Raw genomic sequence first — 21512 nt, 5'->3', positions numbered from 1 at the left:
TTTGCTGTCTGATTGCTGTGACTAGGATTATTTGAGAATTTTTTTTTCTTTTTTTTTTTGCTTCTTGAGGTATGCCTGTATTGCTACATAACATCCCTTTGCTGCATCCCAAGATTTTGGACCATTATGTTTTCATTTTTTTGTTTCCAAGTGTTTTTTATTTCTTCTTTTATTTACAGGTTGACCCTTTCATTGTTTAGTAGCATGTAATTTACCCCCCATGTATTTCTGGTCTTTGTAGATTTTCTTGTGGTTGACTTCTAGTTTCATAGCATTATGGTCATGAAAATTGCATGGTATGAATTTGATATTTTTGAATTTGTTGAGGCTTCTTTTGTGGCCTAATATGTGATCTTTTCTGGAGGAATTTTCATGTACATTTGAAAAGAATGTGCATTCTGCTAATTTTGGATTGGATGTTCTGAATGTATTTTTTAAGTCCATCCAGTCCAGTGTGTCATTTAAAGCCATTGTTTCTTTGTTGATTTTCTGTTTAAATGATCTGTCCATTGAAGCAAGTAGGGTGTTAAAGTCCCCTGCTATTATTGTATTATTACCAATTAGTTTATTTATGTTTATTATTAACTGTTTTATGTATTTGAGTGCTCCCATGTTGGGTGCATAAATATTTACAATTATTACATCTTTTTGTTGGATTATCCCTTTTGTTATTATATTGTGTCCTTCTCTGTGTCTTGTTACAGTCTTTGTTTTAAAGTCTGTAGTTTGTCTGATATAAGTATTGCTACCGTGGCTTTTCTTTGAAAACCATTTGCATGATAAATGTTTCTCCATCCCCTCAGTCTCAATCTGCAAATGTCTTTAGGTCTAAAATCAGTTTCTTATAGGCAATCTATAGATGGGTCCTGGTTTTTTATCCATTCTGATACCCTATATCTTTTTATTGGAGCACTCAGTCCATTTACATTCAAAGTAATTATTGATATATATGTACTTATTGCCGTTTTATTACTTGTGGGTTTTTTTGGAGATATTTTCTGACCCTTATCTTTCTCTCTTTTATGGTTTGCTGGTTTCTTTAGTGATATATTTGGATTTATTTCTCTTTATTCTTTGTACATTTATTAGTAGTTTTGGATTTGTGGTTAGGTTTGTATATAACATCTGTGTATTAACTTGATGGTCTTTTATGTTTGAACCCATTCATTACTTCTATCTTCCCCATATTTTAGTTATATGTTGTCATATTTTATATCCATTTATTTTATGAGATCCTTCACTGATTTTTTAATAGAAATATTCATTTTTACCTGCTTTTGTGTTTACTACCTTCATACTGTCATTTTTGGTCTTTCTTTCCACTTACAAAGTCCCCTTTAGTATTTCTTACAGGGCTGATTTTGTGGTGATGTACTCCTTTAGTGTTTGTGAAACTCTTTATTTCTCCTTCTAATCTGAATGTTAGCCTTGGTGGATAGAGTATTTTTGGCTGCAGATTTTTCCCACTCAGTACTTTGAATATATCATGCCAGTCCCTTCTGCTTTGGAGAGTTTATGCTGAAAAATCTGCCGATAGCCTTGTGGGTTTTCCCTTATAACTGTCTTCTTTAGTCTTGCTACTTTCAAGATGTTTTTCTTTGTTGCTATATGTTTGCCTGTTTAATTATAATGTATCTTGGTGTGGATCTATTTTTTGTTGATTTTGTTGGGGGTTCTCTTTTTCTCCTGGATCTGGATATTATTTTCTTTCCCCAGATTAGGGAATTTTTCAGCTATTATTTCTTCAAATAAGTTTTCTGCCCCTTTTCCTCTCTCTTCTTCTGGGACCCCTATAATAGTAGGAATGTTACTATGATGGAGTCACTGAGTTCCCTAAGTCTATTCTTGTTTTGCATAATTCTTTCTCTATTTTGTTCAGCTTCATTGCTTTCCATTACTTTGTCTTCTAGGTCATGAATTCATTCCTCTTCTTCCAGCTTGATGTTTATTGTAACAAGAGTGTTTCTTAGCTCATTGATTGCACTCTTCATCTCTGACTTTTTCTTTTTTTAACTCTTTTATCTCTGTCATAGGGGTCTCACTGATTATCTTCTATTTTTTCTCAAGTCCAGTGAATATCCTTATGATCATTGCTTTACATTCTCCACCAGGCATGTTATTTATACTGTTTTTAGATTTCTGGCTGTGGCCTTATATTGTTCTTTGATTTGGGATATATTCCTCTGTCTTCTCATTTTGTCCAAGTCTTTGTATCTGTGTATTAGAAAAGCCAGTTATGTCTCCTGCTCTTGAAAGTAATGGCCTTACAAAGAAGTAGTCTGGGCCTGGCATATCAGGGAGTGTCTCTAGTGTGTGCTGCAGGCACTCTGCTGTTGTGCTCTGGCTGTTCTGTCCTTCAGACCAGACATGTGTAGTGCCTTCTGTGGGCATTGTTTAGTCTCTGGTCTGAATATGACAAGTTTTAACTAGCTGTGCTCTGGTCTTCTTGTGAAATGAGAATTGTCACCACCTTCTCCAGAACCAAGGCCATGCAAAACTCTGGTCAGGAGACATGATAGGGGCGGGGTTTTGTGCCAGTCTTCTAGTGAATAGGACCCCGGGATCTGGGACTGAGGTAAGCTTGACTGAGAAGGGCAGTTCCACAAGAGTGCAGGGTGTGGGGCTTAGTGTAAGCAGCTCAGGCTTTAAGCCTCTCTGGTTGCAAGGACTTACAAAATTCAGCCCCTCTTGCTTTCCAAGCCAGTAACTATGGGGAAACATCCTCCTTGTGTGTTCCCCTCTACGCTCCTCTCTCTCATCCTTCTTGGTGATTATGGCTCCCTCCCCTCCACGGTACCATGATCCATTTCTCCCCTGAACCATGTCTCTGCACTTCCTACCTTCTTTGATATGTTCTCTTCTCTAACTTTAGGTGTGGAGTTTGTTTTTCCAGGCTTCAGGTCAATTTCTGAAGGTATTTAGGATGATTTGATAGTTATCTAGTTGTTTTTGTGACACAAAGCAAGCCTAGGGTCCTCCTACACTGCCACGATCTTTTCCCCTCTCCTTCTGGTAAGAATTTTTACCGTTGATTGGCTTCTGCAAGTTTTCTGAGGATCTCATCTGCAGACTCTGGTGTCTATCAAAACTTGGCAGTTTTCCATTTAATTTTAATTTTAGTTTCTTCAGGCAGCCTAGGTGGCTCAGCGGTTAGTGCCGCCTTCAGCCCAGGGTGTGGCCCTGGAGACCTGGGATCGAGTCCCACGTCAGGCTCCCTGCACGGAATGGAGCCTGCTTCTCCCTCTGCCTGTGTCTCTGCCTCTCTCTCTATCTCTCTCTCTCTCTTTCATGAATAAATAAATAAAATCTTTTAAAAAAATAATAATAATTTTAGTTTCTTCCTGGCTGTTTAAAGGAATATCCTATCATTGTATCAGAAAATCCCTCAAGAGTACCATCAACCCTAGGAGGAGCTCTATGGGGGTACTCCTTCAAGGGTAGACACGGAGGCATCTGTAGGGCCATCAACTTGGTGAACTTTTGTTTATGATCTTGTGATGTCTTCAGAGTAGAAAGACAACTCAGATAGAATTACTACAATAAGTACTTTTTAAAAGGAAGAAAGAGGGGAATCATAGGAGTTAATGTCAGTATTTTTTATATCTTTAATTTTTCATTAACCATTTGTAATGAATCTATCAATAAAGCTATTTTGGAATGTTGGAAGCCTTTTGGAGACTTCTGAATGCCAGTTAAACTAAGTGTCCCATTCTATTTGTTTGACTTGAGTTCACTTGATTTGAAGTTCACTTTTAAATGAATGATCTTGTCTAACTAGATCATTTTCTCATACTGGCCACTGTAAATTTAGATTGAGGGGTGACAGTTTGGCAGGACCCTAGCTACAAATGGACGTTAACCCATAGTACTGTCCGGCCGTATATTGGGGCCCCCAACCTGAGAGTTACCAAGCCAAGTTCTCAGGACACAAATTTTAGTAAGACCTTGCCATTTGTGTAGACATCTACAGCTTCCAGGATCACAGTTCTTAGATATAAACAATTGTGCTAGAAAGTGACAAGCTCAACTCTTTGGAACTAAGGATCACATTTCTTTAGTTAAGCCTTACGTCCCACAGAGCCAAATTAATACCTAAGAGGAGCATGCCACTGTGTTGGGGATTGTGTGGTATTTTACAGTGTACCTCACTGCATGGAAATTTTCTTGAGATTGGCAGGTGACCTAGTATCGGTCTAACTCAATCTGTGACCAAGTTATCCTAACCCAGAAGTCTTTGAGTTAAGTGGTTAGCACTGAAACAGCTTTTAGGTCTTGACTCATGCCCACTAATTTTATTTACACAAAACAAGATAAACGTGTGCACATCAACATACCACAGTAACGAAAGAGATGTTACTATGGACTGGCTGACAGAGGCCTTGAGTGTATTAGCAATTGTCAACTGAAGAAAGTACTGAACCAGCAAACCCAAACAAATGGGGAGTACAAACTGAACCAGCAACAGTATCCTAATGTGGGATTGGGACTGAACCAAGAGCTGAAGGTTTCAATTAAATGGGGAACTGCAGACTTAACTAAAGGCTAGAGACTTGGGTTCCAGTTGGAACTATCTGCCAGCTCAGGCTGACATGCTGAGCCCTGAACAGGAAAGCCAATTAGATTGTGATCTTGACAGAAAGAAAGTGAAGTTCAGAATGGAGAGGAACTTACCCACGACCCTCAGAAATGACAAGAAAGAGAACACCAGGGGTGCCTAGTTGGCACAGTAGGTTAAGTATCTGACTCTTGGCTTCAGCGCAGGTCATGATCTCATGGGTCATGAGATGAGCCCCAAGTTGGGCTATACACTTAGTGCGGAGTCTGCTGGAGATTCTCTCTCTCCTTCTTCTGCCCGCCCCCCACCCCGCTCATGCTCTCACACACTCTCTTTCTAAAATAAATAGATAAATAAGATAGATAGATAGATAGATAGATAGATAGATAGATAGATAAAATCTATTTGAATTCTCTTCCTTTCTTTTTCTTTTTAAAGAGTTTGTTGTGTACCAGTGTCTGTGTTTCTCATTGTCCCTAAAGCCAACAGAAGTTTCTCTCAGATCCCACCACTGCCACCAATATTGTTAAACAAACAAATGAAATTCATCTGAGTAAATTTTAAAGACACCTTATTGGCTTTATTCAATGATTCATAAATCAGGCAGTATCCATCTAGCAAATAATAAGGGAGCTCCAAGGAGTTGTACAAAATGACTTATAGGCAGGGTGGGGGAAGTGGGGGAAGGACAAGAAAGTAGACAAGAATGGATTGTTTGTGACAAGCTTATCTTTCTTTAGAAGACAACAGCGGTCTGTCAGAAAGATTACCTTACTAGTGCTGACCAGGTAATTCCAGATTGACTAGTTTAAAATTCTACTCCCAGGAGAGGTTGAAACTATAATTAAGTTAGGCATTAAGTCTCAGTTTGATGGTGTGGGACTTAGAATAAGTGACTCTGTCTGAAGCTTTTTGTCTCTTTTTAACAATATATAGCTCAAACCCGACTCTTTTTAAAATGTATTTTAAAGTTTCAAGATAAATCAAAACCTGAGTAAGACAAAGCAAGATTTTCTCACTTTGAAAACGTATCAATAAGAGTATTTGAAGCTGCTTGATTGCTACAAAATCTAGTTAGTGTGGGAGACTGAGCATAACATAAATCCTTTTAAATGATGTCTTCACAAAGAAAAGTGCAAATAGAATAGCTTTGCAAATAGGGGTAGATGAAATAGGATAAAAATATCTGATCACTTGTTTTGAGAGTAACAGGAAGATATTTTACCATAAAAATTCTCCAAAATAATTTTCTCAATGTTTTGTTTGGCAACAGACTCAAATTTGAGTTCCAAAAAGTTATCTTACAAAGACAAATCTAAGGAGGAAATCATTTCCCACAATATTTCAAAGCAATTTTTAAGCACAAACCAGGTACATTTTTCATACAAAAGACCATTCCCCCCCAAAATTTTTAAGAACCTTGCCCATGAAAGTTTCAGCAAGTCAAGAGAGTAAGGAAATAATTTTTAGCATCAATTTGCCCTATATACTGTCACAAGTGCCCAAATACCTCCTAATAAGCAATGATAGTATTGCTGATATTCTTAGAAATAACTTTTGGTTTCAAATAGGAGATCTGATTTGGGTTGCAGGTAATAGTAAGCCTGTCAGACCAGGTCAGAGAACAAAGAAAATTATTAAAAGAAAACAAGTGTGTCTAGGGGCACCTGGGTGGCTCAGTGGTTGAGATTCTGCCTTCGGCTCAGGTCATGATACCCAGGGTCCTGGGATTGAGTCCTGCATTGGACTCCCCAAAGGGAGCCTGCTTCTCCCTCTGCCTGTGTCTCTGCTTTTCTCTGTGTGTCTCTCATTAATAAATAAATAAAATCTTAAAAAAAAAAAAGGAAAGAAAAAAGAAAGGTGTCTAATGGACTCCAAAGTCAGGGTTAGAACCTGGAATTGGCCAGCAGAACCTTCTGAAAACACATGGCCTCAGTTCCTCTCATTATAGATGTGCTTCATTCTTTTCTCTCTGTAGATACATTTCTACATGTTTTATGTGAGTGGGAAATAAACTCTGGTCTTGTTTAAGTCACTCTTATTTCTGAAATATATTACTAACAGCCCAAAGCAATTCTAACTGGTAGAATACTTACCTATATCCAAGTTAGATTTTGCCTGGATGGCATAAATGATAGGGTTTGCTGGTGTGGCATATGACCTGATGGCCACCAAAGATTTGTGCTTCCCTTCCACAGTGTGGAGTTTTGCTACAAAAGGATTACTCAGGTAGAGACTAATGTTTTGTTAGTCCTTACATCTGGGTAGGGCCATGTGACTTGTTCTCAGTAATAAAATGTGAGCAGAAGTGATGCGTGTTGTTTCCAGACCAGCAATGTTAAGAAGAGAATATGCCTAGCCCACAGTCTCTTGACTGTAAGCTAGATGCAGAAAATCAAGCCAAGAACACTGAAGCCCTAGGAGATAGCAGAGCCCCAATCAGGCTCTATCACTACAAAGATGGAAATTGCTAGCAATTAAGAATCTCATGAAACTTCACATGAGTGAGAAATAAGCATCTATCATGACTGAGCTTACATTTTTTGGTTCATTTGTTAGAGCAGCCAGATTTACCTTAACTAATACAGAAATTAGTATCAGAAATAGGATATTGATGTGACAAAAATCTAAAGTATATGAAGCTTGGTTAGTGATCAGGGGAAGCAGTCAAAAACTGAATATATTCAGATTTATTGTTTCATGCAGCCACAAGACATTTGGCAAAACTGATGGATTGGAAAGAAGACCAGAGTCTACAAGTCAGTAGCTTGAGTGGAAATGGTTAGTAAGAGTAGGCATGTTAGTGTATGCTAACATTTACTTTGCTTTTAGCAAGTTATCATAAATCATGGACATCTGGGAAGAACTGGCCAGCTTGCAAACAGAAAAATGGAAGGTAATGAGAATCCAAAGTTTTGGGACTTCTAAGGGTTGCAGAAAATGACTGCAGACCCCAACAGTAAGAGACCAGCCTGAAAGAGGTCTTAGATACCAAAACATATCTACACCAACAAGCCATCAAGAATGCGACATTTTCACCTACTGTTTCAAAAGGGCCTCAATGTAGTCCCCATTGAGAGAGCAATAGTGGGGAATCCCTGGGTGGCTCAGCAGTTTGGTGCCTGCCTTCAGCCCAGGCTGTGATTCTGGAGTCCCGGGATCGAGTCCCACATCGGGCTCCCTGCATGGAGCCTGCTTCTCCCTCTGCCTGTGTCTCTGCCTCTCTCTCTGTGTGTCTCTCATGAAGAAGAAAGAAAAGAAAAGAAAGAAAAGAAAAGAAAAGAAAGAAAGAAGAAAGAGAAAGAAAGAAAATCTTAAAGAAAAGCATTTCTCTTTTTTTAAAAAGAGCAATAGGGGACAAAGAAATAGAAAAGTAGATTTAGGCTTCAGAATTCTGCCTAAAGTGCAGTTATAAGCACATTGAACTGCCTGATTGCAAATAGATCAGAAGCCTACTAAGGGTCACAATGAAGTCATGACCACAAGTGTCACAGATTATGGCCAAAGGGAGTTCTTTCTAGACAGCATGCTTGGATCCGCTAAGTGAACTGCTCTCCCGCTCCTATCCATGCCTGTCCTACAGGATTTTGTCATTGCTATGGACAAATTGCTATGACTGCTGTGTTTCTCCATTTTTCTTGTCTAAATGGGCAAGATCCTATCCCTGTTTAACCATTATGTATTGTAGAACAAACAATTTTTTGGTTTATAAGGTGTAAACCATGGGGAGACACTTTTGGGTTTAGTAAAGAGGATTGTAAAGAGAATATAGTAAATTGGATAGGTCTTTGGAGGAGTTGAGTGTGCTCTATGTGTGGGAAATGGGTGCTCTTGGAGTTATGTTGGTTAAATGCTAGGCTAGAAAGAAGTGGATATATATCCACTAAGGTTCATTTTCTACAAAAATTATTTTTCAGTCAAAGGGATAAGATTTCCTAGTTCTCTATGTGTCTAGGTGGGGTCATGTGACAAGAAACTTTAGGGATAAGACCCAGCAACCTATAGTTTAGCAAAAACTCCAGGTGATTCTGGTGACTGCTCAAATGTGAGGGTCATTGCCTTAAGAGATAAAGGAGCTCAGTTTCTAAAAAGCTGGAGTCCTCTCCCCAAGGAGGAAAACCATACATTGATTAGGAACACTTATTTTGGACTTAACCTGAATGAAGAGTAAATTTTTTCATATTTGAGCAACATACATTTGGAATTTATCTGTTTCTAACAGCTTAATTCACTTGGAGAGATTGAAAAGGGGGGCTAATAACCCAAACCAACTACGTTCCACCTACCATGGACACTGAGAACTGAAACTACTTCACATACCTTCTTCTCTAACCTGTTTTTTTTATTCCTCTATCTTCATTACTTTTCTAGGAGTTTCTTTTTCCATCAAGCTTTGAGAGTTCATCACAGAACTTCCCAAAAGAAAGTCTCCAATGGAAGGCATCAACAGGCAGTTTGTGCCCTGCAATTCTTTGAAGCTCTAGCCTCAAAACCCATTCCTTATTGTTTCCACCAATCCTGTTTTGTCTAATCCTTACCCAATTCTAGTCAAATCTCTGCATTGATAGACTCACCTTAAGACAAACTTCAAATTCTCAATAAATTCTGACCTGACCTTACCCTCTTTGAGACATTGCCAAAGCTCTGTGGAGGTGTGCTTCTTACCAATCCAAGCAGTAAACTCAGCTTTATCTTATCAAAACTGTATTGCCCATATTTGAGAACCATCACTGGACAGGACTAACAGAATGCCACTGTATCCATGAGTTGCTTAGTAAATAGGGTAAGTAGAAATCATGTAAATTAAGAACATATACTAATTTATGTGCTTTTAACTAGAAGAATGAAATCATGACCTCTCCTCCTCCCTAGACAGAGTATGACCTTGGCCAAGAATTTAATCAAGAACTTATAAGTACTGATTTCACAGCTTCAGCTGAGTCTAAGACAGTTAAGGGAACAGCCAAGAAAACATACAGTTTATGAGCTAACAATAGGATTTCTTTGTTTTCCTAGAAGACCCGAGAGGTCATAATTTGAAAGCAGAGAGTGGAGAAGGGGGAGAGGGAAGAGAACCAATACTGCTTATATTATATTTGTGCAGTAAATAATGTACAAGACAGATTTTATTGATTGCAAATTATGAGTCAGCAGGAAAATACTTCTCTCCCTCCTCATGACTTTACTGCACGACTTCTGAGAATTAAAATTTGTCCTTGGGGGATGGTATGATAAACATGATGATATATTTGTGTATTTTATTCTGTAGTTAGCCTGGATAGGCCAGAGAATAAAAGTTATGTTCAACTTCCAGTGGAGGAGAGCTATCAAGAGAATTCAATTTTAAGTTACCCACAGCTACTCTGACACGTTTCCTGAGATTGGAACACCAGTCTTCCGTCACACCTATGCCCACCTGTTCTGACCTGTTCTGACACTTGAGAGGCCACCACCAACTTTGGTTCCTAGGCCCTCTTCTCTGGAGTATATAACTCCAACCTGGATGAAGTAACTCATACTTTTTTCTTTTTTTAAGATTTTATTTATTTATTCATGAGAGACAGAGAGAGAGAGAGAGAGAGGGGCAGAGATACAGGCAGTGGGAGAAGCAGGCTCCCTGTGAGGAGCCCAATGCATGACTCATCCCCAGGAGCATGATGTGGGACTCGATCCCGGGACTCCAGGATCACACCCTAGGCCGAAGGCAGGCACTAAACCACTGAGCCACCCAGGGATCAAGTAACTCGTACTTGAATACTTAGAGTCCTGAGAGAAGTGTGGATCTCCAGTAAGACTAATCCTTATGTGTTGGGACTAGAGTTTCCAGGAAAGTGGCAGGGGTTGGGGACATCTATGTATGACAGGATTTAGAAGGAGATACTTTCATAAGCCTAACGACAGAAGCAAGAGATTCAAACAGGAATGAGGAGTCCCTGTGGAGGGTTAACTCCTTCAGCACTTATATCCAGGACTTCAGGAATACTTTCAAATTTTTCCACCCGTGTGTGATAATCCAAATGTTTGATGAGCTTAGCGTATCCTCAGAGGCATGGGGCATAGTCATATGAAAAATACGGGACGAAGCAGAAAGGAAAGTCTGGCTGTCTCCTCTCTCATGATTCCTCGGCCTGTGTGGACAAAGCAGCATCCCATTCTAGAGCCCATGAATTCAGATGGTGACTGGCAGAAAAAAAAAAGCTGATGGGGGCAGGGAGCAGCAGCTGATGCGGGACAATTCAGGAGGACTTAAAAAATGAGCTCACCCCCCATAAATATATACTTACATACTTCAACTATGCATATGTATAACTTTGAATGTATAGTAGAAAAAACAGGGTAGTGAATTACATATTTTGATGAAGATCAAATGAGAGATTATCTCATTAAATTGGACATTATTTGTATATGATGATATTGAGAGCTCCACAAAGTCTATAAAAATTTTTATAAAATTATCCTTTTTACAAATCCATGGAGACTGAAAAGAAATTGGTGGTTGCCTTGGGCTAAAGGTAGAAATGAGATTGAATGCGATTAGGTAGAGGGGTCTTCTGTGGGTGAAGGGAAAGCTGTAAAATGAGATTGTGGTGACATATGCACAACTTCGTAAACTCATTAAACTGAATTGTACATTTACAATAGGATTTTGTAGAATGTAAATTATACTTTAATTTTTAACAAAACCCCAAATTGCCCTTTTCAGTTAAAAAGAATACTTACTTGGGGCACCTGGGTGGCTCAGTCAGTGAAACATCTGCCTTTGGCTCAGCTCGTGATCTCAGGGTCCCAGACTGAGTCCTGGCATTGGGCTCCCTGCTCAGTGGGGAGCCTGCTTCTCCCACTGCCTCTGCCTCTGCCTCTCCTCCAGCTTGTGTTCTCTTGCTCTCCAATAAATACATAATTTTTTTTTAAAAAGAATACTTACTTAAATCCTCATATTATCAAGAAATTCTCTAAAGAACCTGCATCCTAAGCACTGCTTGGCCTTTAATCAGAGAATAAATTAAGAAAAAAATAATTCCAGAGCATTCCATGTGAAGTGCCAAATTGATGACTTCACTGAAGATATAGTGCACATCAACTTTTTTTTTCACATCGACTTTTAAATTAGTTAACCAATTAATTAAATTACACCTACTTTTGCAATTGGTTATGAAATACCTACTAATGTAGAAAATTATTAACTGTATATGTACAATATGTTGTTAAAGTTCCTGTTATTATCTGTTATTATAATCATAACTGTTATTATCATTATGATTTTTTCATGCCTTGGAAAACACCTAACGCTAATGATACCTCTGTCTCAAAATTTTTCAAAGCAAATGATCTGAATTAATTCCTGTTTATATTGCCTGACCTGAATCCCCTGGCTAAAGCTGAGCAGAACTTGGAATTGGGTCTGAGAAAACCAGCCAGTTTGTGGGGAACTGGCATGTCAACAGGTACGTTGAGGGGCTGTGGGGCAGCAATCTGCCATGTGGATGGGGAAGTGAAGCAAGATAATGTAAGGGACGCTTGGGTGGCTCAGTGGTTGAGCGTCTGTCTTCGGCTCAGGTTATGATCCCGGGGTCCTGAGATCCAGTCCCACATCAGGCTCCCTATGGGGAGCCCGCTTCTCCCTCTGTGTCTCAGCCTTTCTCTGTGTCTCTTATGACCCACAGAGCCCATTCTGCCTGACCTCTCGATGACCCTTCAGCTCCCAGAGGCCTTTACCCTTTTCTGAGGCCCCACTGCATTTCTGCCCATGGTCTCCAGAAGACACCTGCTTTCTATTTTGTGTTACTTAACTAAGACAGACCATAATTAGATACACAGAAGCACAATTAGGAGGATAGTCCCCAAAATGGCAGCATTGGTTCCATCTGGGTAGCCAGATTGCCAGTGATGTTTATCTCCTCATGCTGGTATAAATAATTTTAAATTACCATTTTGTAATAAGATTACTTTTTTATTGCAGTAAAATAGATATAACATAAACTTTATTGATTTAACCGTGTGACAGTGAAAATTCAGTGGCATTTAGTACATTGGCAATGTCAGGCAATCATCACCACTCTCTAGCTCCAGAACATTTTCATCACTCCAAAAAGAAACCCTGCCCTCATGAAGCAGTGGCTCCTTCCTCCCTCTCTCCCCAGGCTGTGGCAACTACTAATCTTCTTTCTGTCTCTAAGGATTTGCCCATTTTTGAAAGTTACATTCTTTTTTTTTAACTTAACATGAGAAAAACAATAGCAGACCCCCTGATGGTCTGATGGTCTGATGGTCTGGGGCTCCCTTGCTAACCTGAACTGGAATGCCTCTGATATTCTGAAGCACTGCTGGGGAAATATCTGATCTATTACAACACTAAATTTATATTAGGCAATAAATTTCAAACTTTTCTAATTAAAAGTCATAAAGTGAATGAATATTACAAATAAGTTACCTGAAGCACTCATATATTCTTTCTTCTTTTTTTTTAAATAGGCTCCAACCAGCATGGAGTCTAATGCAGAGCTTGAATGCATGACCCTGAGATCAGAACCTGAGCTCAGATTGAGAGCCAGAGGCTTATCCGGGGGAGCCACCCAGCACCCCTAAGCACTGATATTTCCAAATGTGCACATGCTGAAGTAAGAAAAATTATCCCCTAAATATAACCTTCCTGACCCTTTTTGAATGATCCTTGTCCTTATTGCTAATATTTGTGTGGCTTTCATGGAGTATAAGTGGGATGATTCATAGGCTTAATGATACTGTCTTTTTTTTCTGTATCTGGACTTAAAAAAATACCTATGACAACATTTTTACTATTATTTGGAGGTTCTAAGAATTATCTCAAGTTTAGTAGAATATGTAGGGAAATATATAAATTTCAAGGGTAAAAAATAAAACTATTTTACGAAATTTACAAGAAGAGGCAAAACAAATCTTAAAAATAAAAAATAGGGCAGCCTGGGTGGCTCAGCAGTTTAGTGCCGCCTTCAGCCCAGGGCATGATCCTGGAGGCCCAGGATCGAGTCCCACATCGAGTCCCACGTCGGGCTCCCTGCATGGAGCCTGCCTGTTTCTCTACCTCTCTCTCTCTGTCTCTCATGAATAAATAAATACAATCTAAAAAAAAATTAAACCAAAGAACTTCATAAAGAGACATGTCAATGATCAAGACTCATTATATGACACTAATTCTTCTACTTAGTGAATGAATTAATGTAAGTAGACACTACCACTAATTTAACTTTGAAATATGGTGTTCATGCTTGAAACTCTCAAAACTCTGATTAGCTACATAAAGATGCAGTAAACAATTACTGGTTTTGAAAAAGATTCAGTAGCTATGCACATCAATTTATAATGACAAATCAGAAAATGCTGACTTAAGAATAATCCAGCTTTAAAAACATTAATAAATGAAGCTAATACTTTCCTCATGATTGTATAAGGAGTAAATGAGATGGAGTGTGAAATTTGGCACTCAGTGTATAGTTTTTAAAAATTAAATTGACTCTCTTTGCAAGTCATTTCTCCACATTCTCTTATAGCACTGATTACAGTTGGCCCTTGAACAATGTGGAGATTCAAAAACCTGCATATAACATTGGACTCCTTCAAAAGCTTAACTGCTATTAGCCTAAGGTTGGCCAGGAGCCTTACCAATAGTATAGTCAATTAATACATATTTTGTGTACTATGTGTATTAATATTGCATTCTTACAATAAAATAAGCTAGAGAAAGAAGTTATTAAGAAAATGATAAGAAAAAATACAGTACTGTATATACTGAAAAAAATGGGCACATAGGTGGACCCATGCCATTCAAACCTATGCTATCCTGGAGTCAACTATATAATACTCTTCAGTGAACACATGTGAATTCATTATATAAAGCATGCCACAAAGGTATGTATGTATGTCCCTAATTAGGAATGATTCTGGGCAGCCCGGGTGGCTCAGCAGTTTAGCGCTGCTTTCAGCCCATGGTGTGATCCTGGAGCCCCTGGATTGAGTCCCACTTCGGGCTCCCTGCATGGAGCCTGCTTCTCCCTCTGTCTGTGTCTCTGCCTCTCTCTCTCTCTGTCTGTCATGAATAAATAACTAAAATCTTTAAAAAAAAAAAAAAGAAAAAAATCTGAAATTTTAAAAAAGGAATGATTTTGATGTGTAAATAATTTTGCTGATCGTTTCTCTAAAAATATATCCTTTCACTTTTTTAAGTTTTTATTGTGGTAATATATATATAACATAAAATGTACAATTTTAATTATTTTTAGGTGTATAATTCAAGGGCATTAAGTATACTCACAATTTTGTGCAATCATCAATACTATTCACATCCAAAACTTTCTCATCAACCTAGACAGAAACTGTGAACACCATTTCCTCCTCCCTCAGCCCCTGGCAACCTTTATTCCACTTACCATCTTTAAGAATTTGCCTATTCTTGGGATGCCTGGGTGGCTCAGTGGTTGCAGGTCTGCCTTCAGCTCAGGGCGTGACCCTGGGGTTCGGGATTGAGTCCGAGTCCGGCATCGGGGTCCCTGCAGGGAGCTTGCTTCTCCCTCTGCCTGTGTCTCTGCCTCTCTCTCTGTGCCTCTCATGAATAAATAAATAAAATCTTAAAAAAAAGAATTTGCCTATTCTAGATATATTCTCATATAAGCAGAATCAACCTTTTATTTGCTTTCAACTAGAAGAGGAAAAAAATAGCAACTGTCTTCAACTTTGACTCCACTTTCCTCCATATTCAATGAATGGCCAAATCCTATCTCCAGAATGTCTTCTGAATTTATTCCCTCCTTTCCATTCCCGCTGCCACTGCCCTAGTTCAGACTTTGCTTGTTTATTCTCACCCTGTTATAAAGCCCTCCTCCCCGGGGGGTGGGGGTGAATGGGTGACAGGCACTGAGGGGGGCACTTGACGGGATGAGCACTGGGTGTTATTCTGTATGTTGGCAAATTGAACACCAATAAAAAATAAATTTATTATAAAAATAAAATAAAATAAAATTCTAAAAAAAAAAAAAACCCTCCTCCCTGGACCCCCTTCCGTCAGTCTCCCTCCCCTGGTCCTATTCAATTTCCTGGAAGTGAGCTTCCTTAAGTATGAAACCAACAGCTAAGGATATTTATATCTTTGGGTCCCCAGCACTTTGCATTGTGTCTAGTACACAGCAGGTTCTCAACCAAAGTTTATTCAATCAAATGAAGCCAAGTTGAGTAAACTAATTGCCCTTGAGGAGATGACAGTCTAGTAGGGAAGACCAAATAACAATAACTGAAATCCAACGTGATTGCCCAAAATTAAAGACTGGTGTGAACTGTACTAGAGCAGATAACGGATTGATTAATTACACTTATAAAGATGGGCATCCAGAAATCCTCAAAGATAAAAGGACATATTAGCTGTTACTGGAAGGATATTATAGAATGTAGTTGTATATTTAGGGTTATTCCTGCCCAACTGCATTCTCAGTAGATTGCAAACTCTTTGAGGATTTTTTGTGCCGATTACAAATACAATTACTTATAACTTTAAAGTTTTGGGATTTTTGTTTACTGCCTTCCTCCCAGATGGTAAACTCCATAAGGGTGGAAAACGTATCTTAGGTACTATTGTCATCCCAGTGCCTGGCACATAGTAAGTGCTTGGTCAGTATTTACTGAATAAATAAATGAATTTTGTAAGCCTTGCAGAAACTAGCAAGTGCTTTTTGTAATCTCATCTTCTGTTGCAGGCCTTTCTGATGCTTGAGAGGTAAATTAAATTGCTTTGGTCCTCCAATTTCACACGTGGTAGGAGTTGACAATCTTCCCAGAGTTCCTGAGATTGAGGCAGACTCCCCCTTCTCTTAGCTCTCTCTGTTTCCCATATTCTGACTTCCTCATGTGCAACATCCACTGGCCCATGCTAATGTACACCTCTACCCCTTTTTCAGTGTATCACAACTCAAAAATTACACAGTAGTATGGATACCAGAGCTGGGGGAAGGGAGAATGGGAAGTTATCATTGAATTGGTACAGAACTATCCATTGGGATAGTGGGATTTGCATTGAGATAATGGAAGAGTTTAGCAGACAGTGGGGGGAGAGCTGCGCAATGTCCCAATATTAGCTGTCTCCCTAGAAGGGATTCTGGAGCCACATGAAGTAATATCATTTTCTTCCTTTAAAAAATTATTGATGTATATAGTTCACATGCAGTGTTATGCTATACTATCTGAACAGTGTACAACACAGTAATACACTATTCTATACATTACTCAATGCTCACCATCTGTAACCATGTAAATAATAACATTTTCTTCAATTGGTTACATCGTACATACTACTTTGAATTTTTTTTTTAAAGATTTCATTTATTTGAGAGAGAGAGAGAGAGCGAGAGAGAGCAAGAATGGGGACAGAGGGAGAAGCAGGCTCCCTCCTAGGAGGAACCTTGACATGGGGCTCGATCTCAGAACCCTGGGATCATAACCTGAGCCAAAGGCAGACACTTAACCAACTGAGCCACGCAGGCACCCCTAATTTGTTTTGTTTTGTTTTTTGATATTTTACTTGCTTTGTTGTTTCCTATGTTGCTATTGTTTTTTTACCAACAATATTTTTTTTTCAAAATCAACTTTAATGAAATAAACTTGCATACAATAAAATTCAGATTTGTGACTTTTGACAACAGTATACACCTGCCTAAATGCCATCCCAGTGAACACAGCACATTTCCATCCATCTAGAAAGTTCTCTTGTGCCCCTTTGCTGAAGAGTTTCTAAATTCAAAGTAGTACAAGAGTAAAATGTGTACTGCTTTGAATTTAGAAACTCTCTAGCTAAAGAGAAAAGATCCCAAAGATTTCTTCCCAACACTTTTTGCCCTATCTTCAGCAATTCCCAAGCTTTCAATCTCCAGAGAACACTCTGCTTAGAAGATTTGGAGAGTGTTTGACCAGCTACCTTTGTGCCACATGGCTGACTTGCAGCAACAGGTAGGAAAATGATCTAACATACCCCAGTAGCAAAAACAAAAAACAAAACAAAACAAAACAAAAAAACCACAACAAAAAAACCAAAGCAAAATAGAAGGAAGAAGGGAGGAAAAGGAGAGAAAGAAAATAAATAAATAAATAAATAAATAAATAAATAAATAAATAAATAAATAAATAATAACGTGGTTTAGAAAGGACAATGCAAATTAGTTATTAATAATACATCCAAATATTTTCTCCTAAAGCCTAACTCCAATGAAGCATCATATTTTCTGCAATTAACATCACCTTAACATTGGGCGTTTTGTTTCCTGTAAGCAAGGATATATATCAATATCGTCAGAATAATACAAAATGTAGCTTCATGTAATAATCATGAATTAATAAATGTAATAATATTCATATTCACATTATGTAGTGGAAATTTAAACTAACTTAGTATTATCATGATAGCCTTAATGAAAATTACTTTGACAAAGAATTTCTCAGCCCCGGTGGCCCAGCGGATTCGCGCCGCTTTCAGCCTGGGGTGTGATCCTGGAGACCTGGATCAAGTCCCGTGTCGGACTGCCTGCATGGAGCCTGCTTCTCCCTCTGCCTGTGTCTCTGCCTCTCTCTCTCTCTCTCTCTCTCTCTCTCTCTCTGTGTGTGTGTGTCTCTCATGAATAAATAAATAAAATCTTAAAAAAAAGAATTTCTCTATTAGAATCCTAGAAAACTCAATGCCATTCTGGAAGTGTCCAATTGTGATGAACATTTTAATAAAGTAAAAATGCCTTTAGCCATAAATAAAGGATTAATCTGTATATCCAAACTGATGCTTTGATGAAAATATTTCAGATATAGTTTGAGATCTAGTTATATCGACCTATCAATCTGATTCTTATATATGTACAGTATATGTAGTCTTATGTTATCAGTGCCCTGCTCATATCCTCTCACATTTATCTTTTCAGCACATACTTTTGCTGGACTTCCAGCTGCTAGAACCTGCAGCTCTTTGGGAACTTATTCTCATCCCCGGAATCCCCATTTTATGTTAAGGCGGTGCATCAGAAGTGCTGGGGAATTAATACCACTGCCTCCTCCCAGCACCTCTCCAACAATGGAAACAGTTGGTGTATACATACTCAGCTCCTCTCGAGTGTGATGGGTCAGGTGCATGATCTGCACTCGCTCCCAGCATTTCCCCAGTGAAATTCACTTTCAGTTGCCCAACAGTGGTAATTTGCTTGCTTGAAAAGGCAGACTTTACCAACTGCTTTCCCTTCCTTGTTTCACTTCCCTACCCTCCAGCCAGGGGTTTCCTCTCTCCCAAAAAAAACTTACTGTCCTCAGATCCTTGTCTCAGAATCTGCTCTGGCAAACCAGAAATGATAAGCTGCGATGTCATTTATTTAGATGTATACATATGCATAGGAGATAATGAGGAAGATTGTGTATTGAGGGGATGGAGTTAGGATATAGATTTCCTTCTTTTTGCTTATCTCTATTTTCCAATTTTTCTTTAATGATCACATTATTCATATCACTTATTTGTTATTGATATAAAATTTACACAACATAAAATATATCATTTTAACCATTTGAAAATACACAATTCAGGATTTTTAGTAGATTCACAGCATTGTGCAGCCAGTGCCATTATCTATGTTCAGAACATTTCCATCACCCCAAAGGAAACCCCACAGATTCCAATTCTCTTCCCCAATCCCTTGGAAATCACTAATCTACCTACTCTATAGATTTGCCTATTCTGGGTACTTTGTATCAACGGAATCATACTACATGTGACTATGTGTCTGACTTCTTTCACTTGGCATGTTTTCAAGGCTCATCCATTTATCAGTTTATGAATATTTGGGTTATTTCCACTTTTTGGCTATTATTAATAATGCTGCTGCATGTATAAATTTTGTGTCTATACATGTTTTCAATTCTCTTGGATATATACCTAACAGCGGAACTGCTGGTTCATGTGATAACTCTATATTTAACTTTTTGAAGAACTGCCAAATACCCTCAGTGGCTACACCATTTTACATTCCCACTAACAACGTATGAAGTCCAATTTCTTCACTTCCTGAAAACACACATGTTATTTTCCTTTAAAATTCATAGCCATTTTAGTGGGTGTGATATGCTATCTCATTGTGGTTTTCATTTGTATTTGCCTAATGATTAATGATATTAACCATCTTTTTATGTGCTTATTGCCCACTTGTGTTTCTTCTTAAAAGAAATGTCTATTGAAATACTTTTCCTAGGGGCACCTGGGTGGCTCAGTCAGTTAAGCACCTGCCTTTAGCTCAGGTCATAATCCCAAGATCCTGGGATTGAGCCCCACATAGGGCTCCCTGCTCAGCAGGGAGCCTTCTTCTCCCTCTTTACCCCTGATCATGCACTCTCTCTTTCTCTCTCTTTTTCACATAAATACATAATATCTTTTTAAAAAAGAAATACTTTCCCTAGTTTTAATTGTGTTATCTTTTTACGAGTGAGTTGTTAAGAGTTCTTTATATATTCTGAATACTAGACTTCTCAGCTATAGGACTGGCCAATATTTTCTCCCATTCTGTGCATCCTTTGACTCTCCTTATAGGATCTTTTTTTTTCTTGGGGGGGTCTTTTAATTTTGATGAATTCAATTTTTTCCTTGTTCCTTTGATGTTATATTCAAGAAACTACTCATTAAACAGTTTCATATCATTTTTTAAGTATTTTACATGCCTAGTTCTTAGATCTTGATTTAATTTCTTTTATTTTTTTATTTATTTATGATAGAGAGAGAGAGAGAGAGAGGCAGAGACACAGGCAGAGAGAGAAGCAGGCTCCATGCACCGGGAGCCCGACGTGGGATTCGATCCCGGGTCTCCAGGATCACGCCCTGGGCCAAAGGCAGGCGCTAAATTGCTGCGCCACCCAGGGATCCCTAGATCTTGGTTTCTAATAAAAATCATCAATATTAAGAACCAAGGTTCCTTGGAGAAATGGCTGATACTATGAAATACTGAAGATGATCCTGAAGCTTCTTGTAGTGCCAAAAAATAAGAAAAGTGCTAAAAAAAATCGATCAATCAAAAAACAAAAAAGCCCTACATTGATATGAGTATGACAAAGGGACAGAAGAGTAAATGGAAAGAGCTTTCAATTGTCAAAACTGGAGTGATTTGAGCAATACCATATGGTATAGGATTATAACATATAGTATAAAATAAATATCCATGCGTCCATATTATATGAATAAATGATTGATTAAATTAATAATGGGGGAGAAGAGAGAAATCTCCAATGCAGAAGAATTCCAAATAAGAATATAGTATGGAAAGAGGGGGTCAAAAAGTAACTTTACATTGGGGAAACACTACTTAAGCCAGGGAATAAAGGTCAATAGCAGCAATAATAAATCATGTTGATAGTATGTATCCTGATGATGTGATGAAAATGGTACTTTGCCTCTGTGATCTTCTTCCCACAAATCCACATCCCTAGTCTAACCATGGGAAAAATATCAGACAAATTCCAACAGAAGGACATCCTATATCTCCCAAATTCCTCAAAAATGCCACTGTCATAAATAAAAAATCAAATCTGAGAAATAGCACAGCCAAGAAGAACCAAGTTTCCTTGACATAGCAATTAAGTGTAATATAGTATCCTGGTAGAATCTTGGAAAGAAAAGGACATTATGTAAAAACTAAGGAAATTTGAATACACTATATACTTTAGTCAATAATAATGTATCAATACTAGTTTATTAATTGTAATAAACATACCATACTTACATAAGATGTTAATGATAGGGAGAATTGTTTGCAGGGAACATTTGGGAACTCTGTACTATCTGCTTACTTTTCGAATAAATGTAAACTGCTCTAAAAATTAAAATCTATAAAAAATACTATTTATAACGGCATCAGAAATAGAAATAATTAGGGTTAAATTTGACAAAACGTGTGAAAGACCTATACACTGATAACTACAATATACT

The 21512-nt window shown here is 38.2% G+C and overlaps 1 protein-coding gene across 9 annotated transcripts in view; it reads left to right on the top strand.

Annotated features, from left to right (window-relative positions):
* Positions 1-20759, top strand: part of LOC144317344 (uncharacterized) — a 57625-nt gene extending 36866 nt beyond the window's left edge. For 5 of the 9 annotated variants that reach the window (XR_013383337.1, XR_013383334.1, XR_013383333.1 and 2 more), the window contains 3 exons: positions 8927-9338; positions 11878-12000; positions 13028-13220. The gene's annotated coding sequence lies outside the window, so the exon portion shown is untranslated. Of the gene's footprint in view, positions 1-5295; positions 6415-8926; positions 9339-11877; positions 12001-13027; positions 13221-20305 lie in introns of those variants that run through there. The other 4 variants (XM_077903639.1, XM_077903629.1, XM_077903615.1 and 1 more) reach the window with 3 other exon arrangements.
* Positions 20760-21512: the final 753 nt, after the last annotated feature.

Source organism: Canis aureus, chromosome 1 (assembly GCF_053574225.1).
Source record: "Canis aureus isolate CA01 chromosome 1, VMU_Caureus_v.1.0, whole genome shotgun sequence".
Classification (NCBI taxonomy): domain Eukaryota; kingdom Metazoa; phylum Chordata; class Mammalia; order Carnivora; family Canidae; genus Canis; species Canis aureus.
Note: the sequence above shows the minus strand (reverse complement) of the source record. Positions and strands in the feature narration are given on the sequence as shown.